The sequence below is a fragment of the Equus caballus genome, chromosome 5 (assembly GCF_041296265.1).
Source record: "Equus caballus isolate H_3958 breed thoroughbred chromosome 5, TB-T2T, whole genome shotgun sequence".
Taxonomy (NCBI): domain Eukaryota; kingdom Metazoa; phylum Chordata; class Mammalia; order Perissodactyla; family Equidae; genus Equus; species Equus caballus.
This window is the reverse complement of record NC_091688.1, coordinates 6,889,427-6,907,815: the sequence shown is the minus strand read 5'-3', so window position 1 is coordinate 6,907,815 and position 18,389 is coordinate 6,889,427. Positions and strand designations below refer to the sequence as shown.

Below are 18,389 nucleotides of genomic sequence, written 5' to 3'. Positions count from 1 at the left end.
TAAAAAAACATAGGAAAAAGGAAAATGATTCCAAAAGTAACTATCACAAGTCACTTTTTCATCATTAGATGCTGATTAAATAGTCATTAATGATTCACCTTGGGCCCTTGATTTTACCTTCTTAGGGATTTTAGCTAGTGTGAGAATGGCCCAAGCTGTATACCATGGTAGTATTGAAAAAACTAACCAACAATTTGTGAGCCTGTCATTTGGACATTAGGAATGTCAAGGGCTCCAAGCAGAGTCTGGACCTGATCCAGCTTCAGTGGCACTGAAATGGGGAGATGACCAGTAGGAAAAGTGTGTCCTCCCCTCTGTGGATCTCTACCATGGTTGGCTGGGCAGAGGGGCTAACTCTGTGCATCAGATCTTCATCCTGTTGCCTGAGAGGCAAAGGGTAGCACATTATCTACAGAACTGAGCCAATGGACTTCTCTTGGCAGACTTCCAGACTGCATCCTTCTACTCCAGACTGACCCTGCTGCTTTATTTTCAGACTTTGCAAATAAGGAGGAAATTTAAAACACTTTTTATTTCCAAATGCTAAATTGGATTTGATACACACACAAACATTCAGTTTAAGTACCAGGGAAAGCCCAGGGCTTGGTAGTTTTTGATTCCCAATAATACTATTCTCTTTTCAAACACTGACTTCTCTGGCCCTTCCTACAAGAGTTGCATGCCTTATCCCTGCCACAGACATTCCATCCAGGGAGGATTGTGAAAATTACAGACTTTGTCTCCCTTCAGCACCCGGCAGCCCAGGAAAATTAACAGCTAAACTGAACCTAACTGTAAGGTGGTGTCTCCTGAGCCATGTAAGTATAATAATTCATATTTTTCCCTAGATGTAGTAAATACATAAATATACAAAGGCTTCTAGCTGCCTTGTGTTGCTTACAGAAGCTGAGTCAATGTTTTCCTGGGTCCATTTTAGGAGTATGCGGTTTTCAGAGATCCCTCATGCTAACCTGTGTTGGTGATGCCTTGCTCTCACCTTGCAAGCTATTGCAGTGTTGTGACATCATTTTAGAGAAAAAAGAAACCACTAAAGGGTTTTAATTTTTTCCCCTCTTTCCTTCTGTTTCTGCTTCTCCATGTTCCACCTAAACTAGTATTGAGTTGATTTTCTCCAGAACCCTTGTGAGCGTCTGTCGTCATTCTAAGTTGTTCCCTCCCCTCCGCCGGGCGGCTCCCTGGTACTGACAAAAGGGGCGTTCAAGCCCTCTCTGCCCTTCCTCGGTCTGCTTGTTTGTATTTTCCCTGTCTGAGGTTGGGCTGACTGTGGGGTTTTCCACAGAAGAGGCCGGAGTTTGGATAAGCCAGCAGTTTAAGCAGGTTTTATGACCAGCCAGTGTAATAAAATGCATTCAGGGGTCACCCGAGAAACTTTAATCAGCACCAGGGGTCACTGGATAGCACTTCTAGACAGGAGAGACAGAAATGAGGAACAGAGTTTCAAAAGAGAGGAAGAAGAACTGGGGGAGGGGGCTAGGGAGCGAAGGTTCTCAAGTTATCAGGAATAACTTTTTAAAAAAATCAATGTGTTTTGCAATCAGAAATGGCAAAAACAGCCGTAATTGCCCAGCGGAAACTAGAGATCTGCTGCAAATTTAGATGAGAATTTTACCCAAAGACTTAATTTTTTTCCCTTGTGAAGTTTTGCATGAAAGTTTGGCCTTATGATTGGTCTCGGGATGGATATCAAATATCTCACCCTGAAGGGAGAAACATTCCCACCAAATCCTTCTCTCCTGAAAGAAAAAAAAAAAAAGATTCTGCATCCAATAATCAGAGCCTGGGCAGACAAATTGGCACCACTGTTTTTTGCTCTCCAGCCTCCCTTTTATTTTCTGCTAGAAATAAGACTGCAGACTTGAGTCACAATTCACAAATATTTGGTAGTATTATGTTGCAAGGAACCGGGGGTACAAAACCCAGAAGAAGGCAATTCTTAAAAGCTTTGCCTTCACTCATGCAAACAAACTTTATGCCTTTCAATAAATCTCCTGTTTTGTAAGTGGCCATTAAAATAACAGATCATTTGATTAAAATTCTGTTTTCTTTTCACAACAGTCATTTGGAGTTTTGGGGAACCTCCAAATGTGGTCTTGGCCATGATGTCATTAGCATTTTATTAATGCATTCAAAAGGTTAAAAGCTCTTACTTTTTATAGGGCTTTTAAAATCAAACATTTGATTGTCTCTTGCATAAACTGACTCTGAACCCATTAAAATGTGACAACAACTTCAGAACTGACCCTGTTTAAGGGTAAAAAATTGATCAAGGATTTGCCACATTTTTAATTGCTTTGAATGAAATGGAAACTGAACTGAAGCCAATATTTGGGAATGGAAAGAATTAAATCCAGTCCAACACCTTTCGATATAATAATGATATTTTTTAAATTAGGGCTTTTCCCTTTTAGAGTTGAATGATTCTTTATGGCACAAAAATAGTTTATAGTTTGAAAGGTTTATTTTTTCCTCTCTAGTCCAGTCAGAATGCAATCAGCTTGTCATTAAAAATAAGATGGAAATATTTTTGTAAAAATATGTTTCAGGTGTCCTAGCCTAAAAAAAATGCTCAGGGCGACAACTGTAAATTTGCCTTTGTTTTCTATTTAGATGGAAAATCATGTGTGGCTGCATAGATTTGGAATGATGTTATCAAACTTTTAGACTTTTAAATTAGGCACTTTGGGGAATTATGTAATAAATTTACAATAAAATAATAAAATCAGTGATGCTGGCGTCTATGTGACCATTTATTGTTATTTTCCATTTTGTCTCATTCCCATCACATATATTTTTAGGTTGGAATACTCCATTCCATTGAGTGATATTTTGCATACAAAGGAGAATATTGCTGCCCCCTCAGCTTCTTCACTAAATGAAAACGTACACACTCCATTCTAATTTTGTGCTATTCTTACATCGCTGATCATGAAGAGTTTTCAACTTACCTTCATTGTTTTATTCATTTATTTTTTTAGTGACTGATCACATTTCTCACTCTAGGACATGCTGTTTTTTCAGAACACATTAGGTCTTTCTGTTTTTGTCCCTCACAAATGAACTACTGAAAAACCATCTCCCTGAGCCTTTCTTTTTTAATTGCTTCTGTGTTTTGAGGCATCGGGGGAGCTACATAACTAGCAGGAGCCGATCAGCAGATAAGCTTGCATAACATGCACTTAATTATACAAACAAGTCTTTCTGGAGAAAGTCTTCTGACAATTACCTCCCGAAATAAATATACCTTGGCGACTGTCAATAGTAATAAAGCCCCTGCAATCATTTCTTAAAGCTTTTATTGTTTGCTTGTAATTAGCATGTTGATGTGATTAAAGCTACATTTGACTTCTGATAAACCCCAGACTCCTGCAGATAACATTTCCAGCAGTTCAAAGCTGCTTTCATTAGAAGCGATATTTATCTGATTTGTAACCAATCAATTGGAAATAAAACTTTCCCGTGGCATGCCGTTAAAACAGCCAGCAGCAGCCCTGGTTTCCTCAAGTCCCTTTTCTCATCGATGTCCTTGAATGAGATGGATTCCATATGGTTAGGCGCAGGAGAAAGGGCAGGGATTGGAAAGGTGGAGAATGCGGCTCTGTGGACAGCCCCTCCAGACTCGCTGCCTTCTTTCTACTTGTTGCTGTTCGAAGGCACGGTAACTGCTGTAACCAATTTTCTTGAAAAATACACTTTTTGTGTGGCAGCAGAAAAGCCTGCAGAGCTGGGGTTTGTTAAGGGCATATTTGTGATGTTTACTCTGCTTGCATATTTTAAAGTTTATGTTTGATTCTTTTATTAGACTCTTTCAGTTCTCATTTAACTTGTCCTCTTTGCTCTCCCCCAAAATTATTTCTCCCTCTATTTCCATACTATCGCTCTCATTTTATATCTCCTTTCTTTCTCCCTTTTTTACTTTTCTTTCTTCTTGCTTTCTTCCTTCTTCCTTTCTGATTTTTGTTTTTATGTGTTCATTTTATATAATAATATTTGATTTGCAACCACTTTAAATTTTCTTATTCAAAATTATAAAGATCTAAATTTTGACGTTTTGATAAATAGACAAATAATGTTTTTTAAAAGTTTATCTGATCCAGCAAATATGCTGTAGATTTTCTAAATGTCCATAAGTGACAGAGGAGCATGGAGCTAATAACATGTCTACCTTATCACTACAGTGACAGTGCAAACTACACCTCAATTTCTGTATAATTTCACCTCTGCACAAGTCTATTTCTTCTTCTTTCCTAACAGGAAGAAAGAAAGACAGAAAGAAAGGATGGAAGGAAGGAAGGAAGGAAGGGAGGAAAAAAGAAAGTAAGGAAGAGGGAAAGAAAGAAAAAAAGAAAGGAAGAAAGTCAGTCCACCTTCAGAATCTGTATGTATTTATTCAAAGCTCTTCTTTCCTCTTATCTTCCACACTCTCTAAACATTTCATATTTTTAGAAATGAAATAGAGAAAGGAAAATATTTTCTGTAATGGAGCCTGTGTTACATGCAAACCTTTATGGATTTCCAGCCATAACTCATTAAAATCTGTCTTTAAATATATAGTAAACATGTGGGTAAATACATATGCCATGCTTTTTAAGTTGAGTTTTAAAGTGAATGTACATAAACTAAATATTTTATTGGTATTAAAATGAAAACATGAAATCCATGCCCGTGAAGCCATTTACACTAATCTGGGCATGTTCAAAGGCTTTCCATTTTTATTTAATTATATGGTCTTTCACTGCCCATTTCAAGTGTTTTCACAAACACTATAATTTATAACTTTATAGATAATCTTATACAATTCCAACTTTATTTAAAAACATGTATGTCTTTGCACAGATAATTCAAGTGCATTGTCTTGAAAACACTGATTCTTTCTAATCTTAAAACGACCTCAATTATGACATTTAATATCTTGGAAATGAATGCCATTTCATATATATATATATATCACCTGGAGGCAGTTGCATTTAAGAATTGAGTAAACAAGGAGGAACTATTCCTGTAAATGAACAACTAAGAAGATAGCATGATTGGGTGTAACAAGTATGTCTTTATTTGTCTGGGGTTTATGAATATGTCTTATAGCCAGGACAATCTCTGGACAATGCCAGGCTCAGAGAAAAGGTCAGGAGTATACTAGGTGCCTATTGAAAATAGCTTTTAACGAATAGTTCAAATGTTTTCTTTTCCACCTATTTTAGAAAATATTTTTGAAATAGTTAAAAATCCATTTAAATGTCAACTGTAAAGTGGTTCTTCACTTTAAAAGCATTCCCTCGTTTCTCCATCTCTTAATTAATATACATTAAACTAAGTCTGTTGACAAATATATTATACTGCCAAAACACAAAATATTTATTCTCATTATCTTGATTTTGTATCCACTAACTTAAGATTATTAATCATGTGTTCTTTGGGTAAAATTTTCATTTTTGTCAAACAAATGTTAGATATATTTTATAAACTAAAGCTGGAATTTTTTTGCACATAAATTATCCTATATTTCGGTAACCATATGATCACCAAAATAACAGGGAGGTTCAGAGCATTCTGGACGTGAGCATGCCTTTAAAATATGCTCTGCACATAACTTAAACCACAATGACAATATTTCAAATAATAGAAGAAAAAATGGTTTGCAGATTTACAAAAAGAAATCATGTACTTCTGCAAAGTTTTATTCTCGTAGGAGTTGTCTGGCTTATGGGCCAGAAGGATTGAGATACTATCTCATCAGATAACTCAAGGTAGAGGGTAAATCAGCCCTAACTGGATTTGTTTTTAATTGATACTTAAGTGTGTGCTTGCACGTGTGTGTGTTTATGTGTTTGTGTATAATAAGGATGCATAGGTGACCATAGCACCATGGTTTAGCTCTTTTGTGTATCTTCTCTATAATTTACTTTTCTTGAATTAGCTATCACATATAACTCTTTTTTTTTTTTTTGGTAGAAGAAACATACACTTATCTAGCTATTGACTATAGCTACACAATGACAAACATCCGAATACAAACTGAAAAATCTGAATTGTTTCCGTTTACAGTGCCAAAGAGCTGAGGGTCTGAAAATCATCGAGGCAATGGCCTAAGGGTTTCTGTTTTGACCCAAGTGTTTGGTATCATGTAGACATGGCCACCGGCTCTGTTCCCTCTCTGCCGAGGGTGCTTGTCATCTATAGATACAGGATATTTCAAAAGTACTCAGCGGAGCGATTGCAGAAGTGATTGAAATGACATCCTCTAGGCTGCATACTCAAAGAGGAGAAGGTCTGAACATTTTTTCTTGCAGATAGCCAAGCCAAGTCATTCCAGTTCACGTCTCTCATCTTATACATCAGATGATTTTCTCCCACATCAGGCTTTGCATTTGTGTGTGTTAATTCCCTTATTTTTATTTCCTGAAGTTAACACGACTATTTTCAAAATTCTATACACAGTGGAAATTTAAATTTTGTTCATAAATCCTATATACACCATCAACAAATGGTTCGTGTTTCTATGTTGCTTTGAAAAAAGCCCTGATAGAGTGAGAGGGAAAGAATCTTCTTACTTCAAGCTTTACCTGACAACAAAGCGGGCTTCATGCTTCACAGGTAAGTCTTTCAAAGAAGCAGAACGTCCATGAACTTCGGCAGGGTCTAGGCAGGAACAAATAGTCTGATTTCTACTGTCTCATTAGACTACAGGGCTAATTAAAGTTTAAGTAACTCTCAATCTGTGAAAGGAATTAACTTTGCCCGTTTTTTTTTTTATTTTTACATTCCTGATCTAAAGCTCACCTATGAGTGTGTTCTGATGTTAGCTGGCCTTTCCAAAATCTGATCACACATTGATGGAAACAATAACACCAGCTAAATGTACTCTAGCTCCTCAAACAAAAAGAATGAAGACAAAGATGTGCCCTGACAATGTTTCACTTTATATTCTGTGTATTCATGATGTACTTTAAAGCTTATTCCATATTCATACAAAACTTGCTTACTTAAATTTAGATAAAAACAACCATCTTCTCAAGTCTATGTATGGCTGCATGGCTAATGTGATTCTATTTTTCGTTTTTCCACAAATTGAAACATATTGTGATGAAGTCAGTCAAAAAAGAAGTCCAAAAAATTGCAATGGAGTTCTATGAATAAGTGAACATATTGATCACTACTCTCTGGGTCTCAAAAAACTAGTTCTTAAAAGCAACTTGAAGGATTGTCCTGAAGGAAGTCCTCAACACAAAATGGCGGCATTGGGCAAGTCTGCTCACCAGGGAATGTGTTGGGAGAGCTGCAGACTCTCGCAGAGAAGTGGGCTGCGGGCAGCATGCATTCGCACTCGTGAACATGCCTCTGTGCCCCTCCTCGAGCCTGCCCTTTACGTGTTGTGTGAAGGCCTGAAGGAGGCAGGGAAAGTGGGCACCAGAGACGCGCCTCCTGTTTGCTCCGGTCTTGGCAAGTTTTGCAGAGTCACTGCCCAGTCCAAAAGAAAGAAGACTAAAAAAGAAGTTTTAAAAGGAAAGAAAAGAAAAAGAAGAGGGGAAGAAAGAAGAAAGAAGAGGCACTCTCAGCTCCAACGGAAGCCATGCCAAGAAGCAACTAACTAAAAACAGACAGAGCAGAGACGAGAAATGAGGAAAGAATAAAATGGTTTGGAGTCAGGCTGACAAATGCACGAGAGAAAAATTCACATGGTTTCAGAGCAGTACTTGGCATCTAGCTCAGAAATTCGTGTGTGTGTGTGTGTGTGTGTGTGTGTGTGTGTAGTTTTTCATTTTTATTTCTGGAAGAATATTTTGCAATTCTTTTTACTGAAAAAGATGAGTTATTTTCCTTCTTTTAGCATAGTGGAGAAAACACCCCTATCTTCACCCAAAAAGTCTACCTCCTTTAACTTAATGCAGTTTTAAAAAATGTTTTCTTGTGCCGAATCACCAGATGACTTCCTACTGTAACCAAAAAGACTACTCAAAGCCAAATGTGTGGCCCTACTGTCTTTCAACTAGTTTCCTAATACCCCCTCATGAGGAGATAGAGGACCATTGGCTTGTTTCAAGAGAAGGCAGGGTACAACTCGGGCCAGTTTTGATTCTGCATTACTTCGAATAGTCTAAGCAGCCCCGGGGCTGAGGTCTGCAAGTATTTGGCTTATTAGATCTAATCCACTGATGGCTTGTGCGGTAACGAATGTCTGAAATGCTTGTCTATGACTAGGAATTTTTAATACTGTCCTTATGGGCTCTGCTGCACTTTCCTGCTTGTAAACGGAGGCTTAACGCATTCAAATCATCCCTGGAACTGAGTGAGCTGGTAGCACCCAGAGAGAAAACTTGCCATTGTGATGCTAACATACCTCTCACCCTTGACCAGGAGGGGTAATTATATATAATTTACAGAAACAGTTCTTCTGGAATGAGAAAACCTAAGGGAAACACAGAAGTTTGTTTAAATTAAATTGAATACCTTTTAGATAAGAAATACAAATGCAGTTTGGAGTGGACTGTTCCTCTCTGTCCCATGATCAGAGCACTGGGGGCTTTTTACTGCTCTGAAGGCCAGGGCAACAGTGTGGACATGCTTATTTGAACCTCTCTGGGCAAGGCTGTAATGACTGGACTTGATGAAGCAAAGACTCTCAGAACAGCTGCCAGGGACTTTTGTTTTCTTCTGTGACAGACATGTTCTAAAGGCACTGATAGTAACTAACCATAAATATTGTCCAAAAGGGTAGCATACAAGTATCTATTTTCTGTGCTTCTCCCTTGCCACTCCACATCCTCATTTCCACCCCCTCCCCACAAACCTTAACCAAGTTGTGTTGGGACAGACATACCTAGAAATTCATTTTGAAGAAGAGTATGGATGGCTCCCACTTCTAGAGTGGCTGCCATTGCTGGCCTGAGAACATTTGCGTAGCATCTTCTGAGAGGAGTCTCTTGAAATATATGTTCTCTCTTATGTGTCCCGATTTCCAGCATTTTTTTACATCAGAGTGAGGCCCTCAAAGGGGTGAACATTTCAATGGCGTAGTGTTGAGGATAATGCCGATGATCCACAGGTATAGCACTTACCCCCTTTCTTGGGGAGATGGTGGCAGCTGGGGGACATGTATTTTAGCCACAGTCAAACAAGGACCCAGAATATTTTAGTACTGATTGAAATACTATTTCCATTAATTTTCTACTATTGAATGAAACTTCTGGATAAGTGAAAGTCAAACCCGGCGACTCCCATGTAGTGGAAATAGCACAAGCTTTAAAGTCAGACAGGTGTGGATTCACATATTAACTACACTACATATTAACTGTGTGACCCTTGACTTCCCTGGTCCTCAATATCCTCACCCCTAAAATAAACACCACCTCAAGGGATTTTTAAGATAAGATGCAGAAGTGCTTCATACATTTAAAAAACAAACAAAAAACAGGAAAAAAAAAATCATCACTCAACGAAAGTTGGTTCTTTCTTCTATCCTAAAAATAAAACAAGAATTTTGAAGTGAACCATTTTGTTGCAAATCATTCTAAAGTCTAGTTGTCATCTCTCTTTAATAATTGATGACCTTGATATACCATCACAGATTAGTGTAGTTGTAGAAGTTAAGGGAGATGTGATGAACAATGTCTTAAATGCTGAATATTCTCTGTAATCTGCCCTTAGTACCAAATATCCATAGGCAGTTTTCTTATGTTGTAATAATCATAATATCTTTTTGAACGTTATGGTGAGAGCTATAGCTATATTCTTTCATTTATTTCACACAACGATGTTATGAAGTGGTTATTCATGTTTACAAATGAGGAACTTGAGTCTCAAAATGGTAAAACTATTTGCCTCCGCACAAAGAATGGAGATGAGATTCAAACCCAGTTCTAGTTGGCTCTAAATCCCAAGCTCTTAACTACTGTTTATACTGCTGTATTCTGTTGGACCACATAGTCCAGAATTTCACCATGGCATCACTGCAGAAAGTCATGCAGACTCTGCTCAAATGCTCTGATGATGTGAAATTCACTTTTCCATCTAGGTAACTCATTCCGCTTTGTGATAGTTCTGTTTTTCTACAGTTCTTTACTTTGAATTTGATGATCATCACTATGAAGCCAAGAGGGACATTTAAACAATTGTATGAAAAGAAATGTGTTGTAATGGGGGTAAAAAAAAGAGAAGCAGCTGCTAAATTCTCTACAGGTTGACTGGCCACTTCCGGTAATATTCTTCAGCGTCATTAAGTGTTATTTTTTATTTGTTGGCACATTTCCATGGCCACCATTTTAGAACTGCACTTTCTACATGTGGCTATTGAAATGTGGCTAGTCCAGATTGAGATGTGTTGTAAGTACAAAATATACACTGGATTTCAGAGGTTTCATATAACAAAAAAGAGTATAAAATTCCTCATTAATTAATTATACATTGAAATGATAATGTTTTGGGTATGAGTTAAATAAATACATTGCTAAAATTATTTTCACCTGTTTGTACTTTTTAAAATGTGGCTACTAGAAAATTTTAAATTACTTACATATCGACTTATATTTGCAACTTGCATTGTATTTCTGTCGGACAACATTGCTCTGTACCCTCAAGAGAGGAATGTACCAGATGTTCGAAATGTATCAGATCCACACCTTGCTGCATTCAGTCTCAGAGAAGAATAAAAGCGAAAGCTGATTTATCTCCCACTCTCTTCTGCTTTAGTGCTTTAAGTACAAGCTGCTTTTTATGCACAGAGAGATCGTTTATCTTTTGGGGTGTGGCTAGTGCTAGAGTGCATATCCCTTAATCATCCTTGTTGAAGGTTGACAGGAATTATTTATTTACACTGCAAATATTGCTCTTTGTGTTATAGGGGAATGCGTGGCCTTAGCCCTTAAACACCATGGAGTTAGCATTGGAAAATTTCAGGCAATTGTCCTCAGTTTCACCAGGTGTGCGTAGCGGGATATGAAGGGGAGGTGTGGAGTAGAGAACAGATGGAGAGCTAACCTAAACAGACTCCAGGTCTAAGGATGCTCAGGGACCACCCTGAGCATCTATGATGAATATAAAAGTCTTTCCAAATGCTGAGTTCTCCATCTGAACACAACAGAACATTAGCTGGAGTAACCATCCATGTTGAAGACCTGAGTCATCTCTGCTAACTATTCCTGGAGAAATCAAATGGCATTTCCAACCACCCCACCTAGGTATGGTTTGTTCAGGTCACAGAGAGGAGGCTACAGATGATTTCCATCTTGAAGGAGGAATTGTTCCCATCAGCCTGCCTGCCTCCCTCCCTCCTGCCTGCCTGGGATTGCAGCTGAGCCATATTTAGCCTCTAAAGCTAGATGTTTTAGTGCTTGGCTCTTTTTAACTGGCATATGTTAAGAGCTTTGAATTAACAGGTGCATAAAAACTGTCAAAAAACACTTAAATCTCAAGACAGACTGTCAGTTGTATTAAAAAATATGGTGTTACATAACCATGCACTCTCAACACGTCCAGCGCGTAACAGCTTGGAAAGTCCTTCCTCCCTCCTAGCAACCTGGCGATGTTAATCCATCCCGTGAAACAAAAGGCCATGGTCCTTTAACCTCTTGATGGAGGATGGGCTTGTGTGTGCGTGCACACGCGTGTGTATGGGGGCGGGGGGCTGGATCAGGATCATAGCAGGGCAAGTTTTCCCTTCTGCAACTGAATCTTCTTTCAGTTTCCAAGATCCCCGTTTGTAAACTAGGCTAATTGAGAGGGAAAAAAACCTCCCGGAGCTCTGGGAGGCATACTTGAAGTTGTTCCTTTTAAGGAAAATAAACAATTTATCATGTAACGTGGTGAAATTTAAATTAAAATTAGCACAGGACAGCAGAGAGAGAGAGAGAAAATGTGACTCTTAAAGCTGTGTGAATTACAACAGTTTCAGGTGAAAATATAAAAGATACTACTCAGTTAAAATAAGTATAAATAAAATACGGATAATGTTTGCTCCATGATATTAAGAGCTGCTTTATTATATTTTTAAAGACAATAGTTGTGCGTCATTCTCTCTAAAGTTGGAATGAGAGAACCTAGCATTTCTGTGTTAAGTACTTTCTTGTACATAATGTGGGCCATAGAAGCATTTTAAATTTATTCAGATTAAAAGTTTGATATGACCTTGGCTGCGCTTGATAGAGTCATGTTTTGGATTACTCACTGGGTCCTAATTTACCAAATAGCTGGGTGACCATGGCCACGTCAGTTACTTTTTCAAAGCGTCATTTATTTTTTAAATTGTAATGTGACAGTGGATGGGGGTGGGATGGGAAAGACTCCTTAACATTGACTCTGGGTCTAAAAAGAGTAAAATCCTGTGATATATGAAATTCTCCCTGGAATAAGAGTGTCATTTTTGGATATCCCTACGTAGAATACTAGAGCCACCATATTGAAATGATGAGGCAGGTTTTTGTTTGTCTTCTTGTTTTTTCTGTGTCCTGGCATTTAAATTTTTTTTTCATTTTAATACGCATTCCAGAAGGTGGTCATAGGTCAAGCTTCCCAGAAAATAGACTCTGGGATGGATATGTGTGTACAAAAGTTTATTGGACATTATGTTTGAGACAACAGCATTAAGTGAGACAAGGAAGCGGAAGTGGGCAGGTTGAGAGATGTTGAAATGTGATGCAGCCGATCCCATGAGGCGTGCTAGACCCCCATTCTTCCCAAATGGGGCAAAGGGGCCAGCCCATTGAAGCCCCACAACTGTTAGTCTGAGGTTGCAGTCTGCTCCCAGGAAGGGAGCACAACTTTGGTAAGGCCCCTCTCTTTAGCCTAGGGCAAATTCTGGAGAGAGACTCACCAGTGAGCCATTAGCAGCCAACACTTGCCACAGCTGGGGGAAGGGGTGCCTCAGTCCTGAAGGGGTCGTCTGGGCAGTGCACCCCAGTATCCTTTACAAAGACAGTTCTAGGCTCTGTTCTCATGGTTCTTATTGTAGTTTCTCTCATACTAGATGTATGATCTTAGACAAGATGCTTAATTTTTGTGCTTCTTAACCCACACTTTCCTTATTCCCAAATTGGGGATAATAACGGAACCAGGTAAAGTTATGATGAAGACTAAAGACATAATCTTTGTAAAGCGTCTAGCAGAGTGCCTGACATGTAATGGGCTCTCTTTAAATGTAAGTTTTGCCTTCCTCTCTTGTTAAATAATAATCCTTTTTCATGTCTAAGGATAGATTCCAAAAAGAAGGAAGATCTAACAAATATTAGATTGTCATCGAGGTTCGTCCACAGATGAAAATGTTTTCCTGTTGTAAAATGCCATGTTTTCCAAGGAGTGATGACACTTTGGATCTAAGTTGTGCTTTCAGCCCGCTGAAGGATGTCATTCTTTTTTTTTTTTTTTTTTTTAAAGATTTTATTTTTTCCTTTTTCTCCCCAAAGCCCCCGGTACATAGTTGTACATTCCTCGTTGTGGGTTCCTCTAGCTGTGGCATGTGGGACGCTGCCTCAGCGTGGCTCGATGAGCAGTGCCATGTCCGCGCCCAGGATCCGAACCAACGAAACACTGGGCCGCCTGCAGCGGAGCGCGCGAACCCAACCACTCGGCCACGGGGCCAGCCCTGAAGGATGTCATTCTTGTTAGAAAAAAACATATTGAAAGGATGTAATCTCCCCACCCCACCACGCCCTCGTCCCATCTCAACACCAAGGCCAGCCCTAGCATTACTCAGCATTAACTGTTAACACATTAGGGATTGAGATGGGGGGTATCCTCCAGAAAGGCTCTTTCTGCCTCTCTTATACATAATTTGAGGGGCTATCACTAAGTATCCTGCCAAACTCCTCTGACATCCCTTTATTAAGATGCATAGGGTTTAGATGGGATAGAGAGGGGAGGTAGACAGAAGCATTTAGAGTTATTTTTCCAAATCCCTTTTTAAATATGAAGCCAAGGCAAAAACAAATAGTATGCACAGTTCCCAACACTGTTTTCTCATTGGAATGCGTTAATATTATTGTTATTGTTTGATTCTTATTGATTGCCAATGACAAGTTAGTTTCTATAACGGTCATGGAGGAGAAAGGGATTTTGCCAAAAGGAATTACATTCTAAGGAAGATCAAAGAGTGGGTGTTTCATCTGATACACATTTGCTCTCTGTTCAGATATGGGGACTTATGGCCTGTTTTGAAATTCTGATGTGCGTGTCAAATAGTCAGGGCTTATTGTTCATTCTTGCTTACTCTCTCCTTCCCTCCTCCTTTGCCCACAGAGGTTTCCTTCTGGCTTCTCCCCTGCTCGGCATCAGTCAGTCTGATGTAACTATCTCAGCAGGCCAAAGAAGGAGATGAGATGTCATAAAATCCAACCCTGTTGGTACATATTTTGATTTCAGAAAAGCTGAAAAATAATTGTTACTTCGGAAGTTGAAGGGCTGGGTCCAGAAAGGAAATTCCTGAGAAGGGACCTGGCCCTGGCATTAGCAATCCCTATAGCTAGGAGATATTTTTATCTTTGAATATGGAACAGGAAGATCATTTTCTCCGAACATTAGAATGAAATGGAATCTTTACCAGCCCGCCAGCAACCTATAATAGGAAAGGAGAAAATATTTGAGCTCTAACCATGGAGAAGTTAAAATCATAACAATAAAACAAACTAAAAAGACCCAAACAAACAAAAACCACTTTCCATTCCACTGTGTGAGCTAAACGATCCCATCCCTCAAGGTATATTGGTTTTTACACTTAGATATCCACTTTGCCTCTCTTTAAAAGAGTGAGGTGTCTTAGGGATGCAAATTAGTTTTTCTAGGTCGTGTATATTAGCAGTTTTCATTATGCCATCTTGATGATTATATAAGATGCCAGGTACTTCTTTTTTTCACCGTTAAAGAAAGTATGTAATGATTCCCTGAGAAATATTAGTCAATTAAAACTATTCATTTTAGCCCTTCAGTTTTGCTGAAAAGAGATGGTCAATCACCTCGTAACTGATTTATACCTGACACTTTGTCAAAATTTAATGGACCGTGTTTATGTAGCACAAACCTCAAAGTAAACTAAGTCTTGTGCTGAATTACAGAGTTCCAAGGAGGTTTGGAATGCTCACAAGATGGTGGGGAAAGAGTAGGATGGAGGTGTGAGGGGAGGGATGTGGAGGTGACCTGACACATTCTAAGCATCTCTCAAGATTGCCTTGGAGCCTCTCACTTTCCCTCACTTGCCTTGCTTTGCCACAGCCCACCAGCTCAGCCTGGCCTAGTGGCTCACCTGCTGGGGTGAGCAGTCTGTTGCGTTGTGAATGCCAAGTCCTCCCCCTTGGCTGCCTCTCATATGTCCAGAATTTCTGTCTCCTCCCACCATTTTCAGACTTGGATAAAACAGCATACCACAGGCATACTACATATGCTATACACGTTATGGTATCTGACATCCCAGCAGCCACCAAGATGACGTAATCCAGAAGAGTGGGAAGCCCTACCCCACTCAAACTTCAACCAATAGGAAAGGGAAACAGGTGGGAGCTGGTCAGATGAATTCCTTCTTCTTCCTCATGCCCGTGGACTGCTCTCAAGCACCATTTCTTAATATAGCCTGTATGCAGAAGTTCCTTTTGGATAGCCCTGCTGTGCAACCAGCTATGTTTCTTTTACAGTTGTGGCAAATCAGTGGCCAGTGCAATATTGCCTCCTATTCCTTCCTTTCTTCCTTCCTTCTCCCTTACTCTGTCTGACTTCCCGAGCAAAGCATCATCAGTTAACACTTGCCTCAGCATCTGTTTTCTAGCCAAGACAAGAGGGCAGTGTGAAGTCTTCCGAGAAACTAGTCTTTTCAACATCCCTCATGGACTACTGTCTGAAACTTAGAAAAAGCGTGTACAAGTAAGAAATCCCTCTGAGGAGTTGGGAATGCTAGATAGCCCCCCTTTAAGATCCTGGTAGCAGAGGGTGTCACAAAAACACATCTCTGAGGGAAAGGGGAAGAGAGGTTTCTCTGCTTCTTCAGAGCAGCAACTCTGTAGGACAATGTGGGCACAGGCTGGCCCTGAGGGACCATTGGGTGGCAACACCAGTAGCAGGAAGAAGCCTAGCCTTAGTGATTGTGATGAAGAACCTTCACAGGAAAATCACGAAAGAGAATTAGAGGAGGAAAGAGTATGGCGGGTAGGTCCACAGTGGTTTGAGAGAACTTGTTCGGAAGAATTTGTGCGGCCCCTTTTAGAAGCTTTAGAACTATTTGGAAAATTGGGAACGGGGAGGATTAAGGGAAGGGTTAAAGTTTCTGTAATATAAGTTGGAGCAAAGCCAACTTTTATAATGCAGTTGTTGAGTTAGAATGACTAAGGACATTGTATGTGAGCTAGCCACAGTGTAATGACTGTTTGCTGTATACCCTGGCTATATCGCTGTGGGGTGTAGTGTGCTGGTTGTAAGGCCCATTTACTGACAGGATGTACCACAGTTGGCTTTACTTTATTGTTTGTTTTCCTACATCCTAAGCCTAGTAATCAATCCGTGAGATATTCCATTCCCTTAAAATGATCATACCACAACATGACATCAAGCTTTCTGAAATAGGACTTTCCAGTTATATACTCAAAGCTAAATGCTTCTCAGATGCCAGCTCTGGGTAAAGGGAGATAGAGAACTTGACATGTGAAAAGAAAATATGTTCTAGGGGTAGGGCTCCTTATTAAAAGCGCCCTATTTATAATGAAAGGCAGATTCCAGAAACTCTCAAATTATGCTAGAGAAATTATTGTAATTACTAAGCTTGAGAAAAAAGTGACTACAGGAAAGAGCAAACAATACAACAGCTAAGTAGGACTGAGGGCAGAACCAATGGCTTCTTCCCTTAAATCTTAAATTATCTGTGTCACAATTTCTAAGTCCGGGAAAAACTGAAGGGCCTGCCCAGTTGTGTAGCATAAGTGTCTGTAGGCCAAGGAGACCAGTAAAATATAGTTGCAGTCATAAACGTATTCTCCATAACCTAGTCAGAATAGCTCAAAAGTCCATGTCAGCTATGCTCATCAAATTCTTATTTTGAAATCTTATTATTTTCTTTTCCTCCTAACCTTTCTCCGAGTATTTAGAAGGATGACTATTATTTTAATTTCAAGATAAAAATAATGAATAAAATTTCAGAATTATCACACATGACACAGGATTTAAGGTTCAACATCTACCTTATTGTCAGTAGATCTATTACTACTGCTTTGTTCTACTGTGACACGTTTGTCTATACATTATTATGTCTACACAAAAGTAACAAATGCATGCGCATTGCTGTTCATTTGCTGTCCCGTCTCTCAACCATCCCCTGCTGTCTCCATCTCAACCTGTCAATACACTGTATCTTCTTTTCTTCAACCCAGGGATCAAATTTTGTTGATTTTCATTGATATATCTCCGGGATCATAGTGCTTGATATATGGTAGATATTCAAGAAAGTATGTTCAAAGAACGAAATTTATCCAAGGAGATCACTCTAGTGGATTAAATCTCTTGAAACCATCTCCTGTTCTGAAAAATCGAGACAGGCTTTGCTGTTAGGCTACACACTAAACTACATGAAGCACATAATTTGAGACCTAATATTTATTCCTTTCCATTCTTTTACCCTGAAGAGTATATCTCAGTTAAGCAGGCAAAAAAGAGACCGCATGTATAACCATAAGATAGGAGCAATTACGTAATTTTTCACAGAAAAAGTATGCTTAGATTTGTGTGAGTGTGGAACAGGGCATTATCTTCCTCATCATCAATGTGATTATGCCCATCTTCACCATCCACTGCAGGGTTAAGAGACTCCACAGAGAGAAGTCTGGAAGGAGGAAAATGTGGTGCCCATACGGAAGCTTCAGGACGAAGTACTGACGTACTCAGAAAAAAAGCGCTACAGTAGGAGTCAGGAGACTGGGGTATTTGATAAGTTACTTAACCTCTTGATCCTCCATTTCCTCTGCTATAAAATGTAAATAGTAATAACTGCTTTGTCAATCTTAACTGGTTGTCAGGAATATCCAATAAAATCAGTACTTGAGAACTCTGAAGTTCTATATGGCTATACAGTGTTGTTATTGTTCATGTAATAATCCATTTAGGGGCATTAGAGTCAGACAGACGTGAGTTTAAATCCTGAGTCCCCTACACTAGAGCTATATGATCATGGCTGGGTTACTTAATTTTCCTGAACCTCTGTTCCTCATTTTAAAATGTGGCTAATCATAATTAGAGTGGACATACCAACAAAAGGCGATCATATTGCTGGACATAGCACTTGACTACCCTACTTACGTAAGTTTAGTTTTAAAATGTGGTTATTTTAGGGGACTGCCCGGTGGCTCAGCGGTTAAGTTCGCACGTTCCACTTTGGCAGCCCGGGGGTCGCCAGCTCGGATCCCTGGTGTGGA

At 39.3% G+C, this 18,389-nt stretch overlaps 1 long non-coding RNA gene across 1 annotated transcript; it reads left to right on the top strand.

The window, feature by feature from the left end:
• Positions 1-695: 695 nt before the first annotated feature.
• On the top strand, positions 696-18,026 carry LOC138924357 (uncharacterized). The gene is made up of 3 exons (XR_011439402.1): positions 696-818; positions 4,273-4,396; positions 17,775-18,026. It is a non-coding gene; the product is annotated as an uncharacterized lncRNA (long non-coding RNA).
• The last annotated feature ends 363 nt before the right edge of the window (positions 18,027-18,389 follow it).